Below are 4938 nucleotides of genomic sequence, written 5' to 3'. Positions count from 1 at the left end.
CGTACACCTACGTCGTCGAGATTGCCCGGAGCTAGCTAGAACGATGCTAGCTTTGAAAAGTTTCCCAACAAGTAACGTCGCGTCGTACCATGATTCGCGGCGTGGTGTGCGCCTTTCTTAAACGTTTCACGTGAGTGACTTAAGTTTGCACGCCAAGTTTCCCCGTCTTCGACTTATTTGTTTCCGCAGGCCGAATTACCGGATAAACGATTCCTTCGGGGAAACATACCGCTCTCTCTCTCTCTCTCTCTCCTGAACCTCGGATCGTTTTCGTCCGTGCAAATTTCCCTCCAACTTCTAAATATTAACCAGCCTACTTAGCCGAAGTAAATTTTCCAAAAAGAAAAAAAGAAAGAAGAAAAAATACACGTTTCGCCGCGTCCTGACTGCGTCGTAACAGAATCCAGTTGCCAGGACGAAATTTGGTCTACGGGTACACCGCCGTCAAGTGCTCGGTCCCATAAATTCTCGAACACGCCGGCTGATTGAATATCCGATCAACGGGCACAAGTGGCGCAGTTAGGAATGTATGTTAGAAACTCGTTTAATGCTAGCCCTCGGGACTGAAATTCTGCGGTGGTGGCGGTGGTAGTAGCGGCGGTGGCTGCTGCCTGTGCAGTCGGTTTCGAGGCACGCAAACTCGCACCAACCGATCCGCCATTCTGTCGCTCGTACCGTTCTGCCAACCGGTACAGTTAACTTAGTTTACTGTTTATAATCGAGTCTGAAGAACGAATCGAGAGTAAAAGTTTACAACTTTCCAGCTTCGTGACTTATCCCGCGCTGGTATGTTACAATCTTTCGTTAGTTTCGCTGAAATTTCTCTTCCAATTCAAGCAACGTCAACGAGCTAATAAAATTCCCGATACCCGGATATTCGTCGAATTGTCCTTTTAACCGAATGGGCCAAAGTGTCAAATACGACGATAGGAAAATGTGTATTGCAGTCTGTGCAGTGATATAAACCGGTACCGTACAAATAACCGGAATATGATCCACAAGAGTTTAACCGCTTCCGGATGAAGACGTCAGCGACGTAAACCGTCGTCGATCGGTCTTTACTCTTACTTACCTACAGATTCCGTCCCTCTTACTAGCTTACGTTATTTAAAAAAACCTTTCGAGATTACCGAAGAAATCTGTGAGCGAATTTTGAAATAATAATTTGTTTGTCAACTGAGTAGAATGCGGGAAGAGAAAGAGTAGGGTGAAATAGAGTTGTTTCAGGTAGAAAAGAGAGCAGAACGCGTGTGTACCGATCAATTTTTCTACGTCAGAACGCCCATGCACGGTGCACGCGATATTTCCTATACGCGCGTTGCATTACGTCAACTGACCCAATTTGGAGAGGGCTCGAACGCAGACAATGTTCGTGTTGAGCGACGCCTAATAAGGTATGAAGAGGCGTACTCCGGACACGACGTGAAACACGCGTGCACATACTCACCGAGGAAGCAGTGTGCAGAGTGCAAGCCTGACTACAACTACAACTGTTCTCTTCCACACCGAGTCCGACGCGCCAATGTCGACGACGTCGTCGCCGTCTTCGCCGTCGTGAATGGCTTCGGGCACACATGCATATTCAGACTGGTCGCCGAGTAAATTAGACTATTTGGCTCGCGCCACCGCAGCATTCGCAACTTCGCGACTCCATGGCTTTCACGAACTTCCAGCGAGCGCGAGAGACAGAGAGAAGGAAGAGCAGGCCCGAAAGGGGGAAGAACGAGAGAGAGAGAGAGAAGGCGAGTATAGGAGGGAAACAGAGAAGTGAAAGCCTGGAATTGCACTTCGGCATGAGATGCCGGTCGGGCAATGTTAATGCACTTGCTTGCAAAACTTTTAGTGAAAAATTCGATTTCGCAAAAGTATTGTTTACAAGGAGGAATTTGAAAATATAGAGTAATGTAAAATCTGTGCAGATATTGGAAGAAATGCAATAATACCACGAGCTAGGTCAATTGCTGTTCAAATACTACTGCCGCGGAACTAGAATGAGGCGAAGGTAACACAGGTATTTCGATAAAGTGAACTGGTCCGTAATACTACAATACGGTATGTTTTATATGTCATACATAATGGGAAAGTACGATACAGCTGCCATTTTGTATTTAATAAAATATACCGTTTAATAATCTAGAATGCGAATGCAGCATTCTGTTGTACATACATACGTAGAACATTTTGTCAGGATACAGGAGAAAAATGTCAAAGTTAGAATGTGATTAGTACGATTGGAAGATTTTCGTTGTAACAGACGTTGCAACGGTAGATTATTCATCGATTCGTTAGAATACCCACTATCGTGATCGAGGTGGAAACGGTGCCGGTGAATGGAATGACCATTCACGGTGTGAAAGATGAAATAACGCGAGAGTCAGGCAGAGCGCGGTTTTGAACCGGAAGCGGGTGCGCGACCGCTGACTTCCGGCCTGGTTTTACGAATCAAAGGGAGAAGGGACCGTTTCATCCGTTCCGAACTGGTTTCGAATGGCACCCGCTCTATTCACCACCGCGGAACGTTAATTACAGACCACCATAATACTCTACCCGGCGTTGATAATGAAGCAACCACCAGGACAGGAAAGTATTTCGCGTCTAGCTGTTATTCCGAACGTGTCGTTAAAATTACGAGACGCGGGGGCACACGTGTCTAGTCCCCTGACATTTCGCACAGGCGGAACATTAAGAAGATCGGAATGGCGAAAATTTGTAGAACGGTAACCGAGAAAACAAGCGAGATACGAATCGTATATGTATGTATCTTCTTTTCATTCTGTTCACTAGCCTCCGCGTTATTCGCGAAAGTTTCTTATTCAGCGAGACCCCGACGAGAAGCAAGGTAGGTAGCTCCTTTAAACTCTCGCGCTAAATAAAGTCGAGGGACGTTTAATTTACATACATTTACTCTCCCCTTTTCCCTTTTTCCCTTCCGTGGTTCCAAGAGGCACGATGTCCTTCTCTCGGTGCGGTCTGACCCACGATATCTCGCGGCAACCCTCCTCCTCCTCCTCCTAGCCACCCACCACGATGACGACAACCTCTAACCCCGGTCCAGCAACCCTCTGGTTACGCGTTCGTTTTCCTCCCTCTCTCTCCCTCTTCCTCTCACCATCGATCCCCCTTTCTCTCCCGCCAAACTCTCCCTCTCTTTCTCTCCCTTTCTCCGCCCCTCTCTCTGCTACTCATCCCTTACCCACTGTCTCTGTCTAACCCGAAAACTCGCTGACCTAATTTCCACGAAACTGCATTGCGTGTCCTACCTGCACGGTTGCACCTACCGCATTCGAAACTGCACATCCCCCTTGCCTCTCGATGTCCTCTGCGCGGGGTACGTATGACGCGCACCATTAATCCTCGCCTCAACCCTCCTCTTCTGACGTCTTCCTCCTATGATGCGCAGCGACAAAAAAAGAACCGTCCCTATGCATCGCACTTCATTCTTCCCCGTATGGTTACGAGAGAGTAGGATAATCCTCTATTGAACTGATGTAACCTGTAATATAACAGGAGGGAAAAGGTGAGAAGGTATCGGAGCTAGCGTAGAGGTAGTTGTCAGGGGGATATAGAAAAAGAAAAAAAATCGTCGGGCGCCGATTTAGACCGATGGGAATCGAGACGGGTCGCGAAATCGGCTGAACGAGCGAAATGCGAATAGCGGAGGGCGAACAGGGAGTTTTGATGGAAAAGTTTTATCTCGGATCGCAATGGCATTTCATACTCATTTTGTGGTCCTTTTATCGCGGCTGTCGATGTACGGGAACGCTGAAGTTATTACCAGAGGGGAAGAATTACATTCTGGTCTGTAAGTAAGCAAATATAAATTTTACGGAAGCGTCGATAAAATTGTGAAAGTTCGTCAGTTTCTTATCGGCCGGGTACACTTACAAATTTTACGATACGCCGGAATTTTCGTTATCTCGAGGGCACCTGTACGAACAGACAGATGATTCTATGCGGGAAAACAACTGTGTAAAGTACTCTTACGTTGCAACGGTGGTCACGTGTGACATTCTTCTTCCTCTTCTTTTTTTCTTTGTCCGAATAATTTTATTAGATGGTAAACGACCGACGATCTACGAATCGTCGAATAGGCATAGAATGATAAATTATAGAGGGAAACTTGCGCGGCGAATCGCTGGGCTCGAGATAAAAGAGGGTGGGCTCGTTCATTCATCAATGAACTTTAATTACTGCTAAGAAGCACAACCACGATTAAACCTCGTTTCGGGATACGTTGGTAACAACTTTTAATTGCACTTCTCCGATTCTCTCTGAACGAAAAGCGGAGTCTGGCCGAGTAGCGGCGTAAGAAGAGGCCAAGTAGAGAGGGGCAAAAGGAATAAAAGGTGGAAGGGTACAAAAGGTTGCGGAGAAATGTTAGGCTCCGCGTCGGACGGTAATCGATAATTCGACTTTCGATCTAGAAACCGAGGGCGGTTCTTCGGTAAAAGCGTGTACGAGTCGAGGTCAAAGTGTCATGAAAGGTTAACCGTAGTTGAGAACGAGTTCACCTTAGAGTTAGACTTCAATTTTAGCCTGTGTATCGCGGCCCCTGCAGTTTAATGATCTCACTAACTCGAACGGGCTTTTCCCTTATTAGTTTGCTCAGGGGTAAGTCACCTGTCTACGTGTCCAGGGTAAAGACAACGATAAGCGCGCGTCGTTGATCTGATGGATATCTCGTGTCGGACATTCTAGGTACTCGCGATACGGTATAATCCAAGGTTCTGGACATGTGTGAAAGTCTGTAGAAGTGAATTGCGCACGGATAATTGAAAATGAGGGAAAACATGGAGAGAAGATCGCGATGGAAAAATAAACGCTCTGTCCGTTGTAAGAGCAACCCTCTCTCGTTAACGTCAATGCGAGCATAGTTTGGTTGCCCCAGGTGATATCTGCGCGTGATCCACGTCATCGTTATTAACTATTCTAACGAAT

The sequence above is a fragment of the Habropoda laboriosa genome, unplaced genomic scaffold (genome assembly GCF_001263275.1).
Source record: "Habropoda laboriosa isolate 0110345459 unplaced genomic scaffold, ASM126327v1 scaffold64, whole genome shotgun sequence".
NCBI lineage: Eukaryota > Metazoa > Arthropoda > Insecta > Hymenoptera > Apidae > Habropoda > Habropoda laboriosa.
This window is presented reverse-complemented; position numbering follows the sequence as displayed.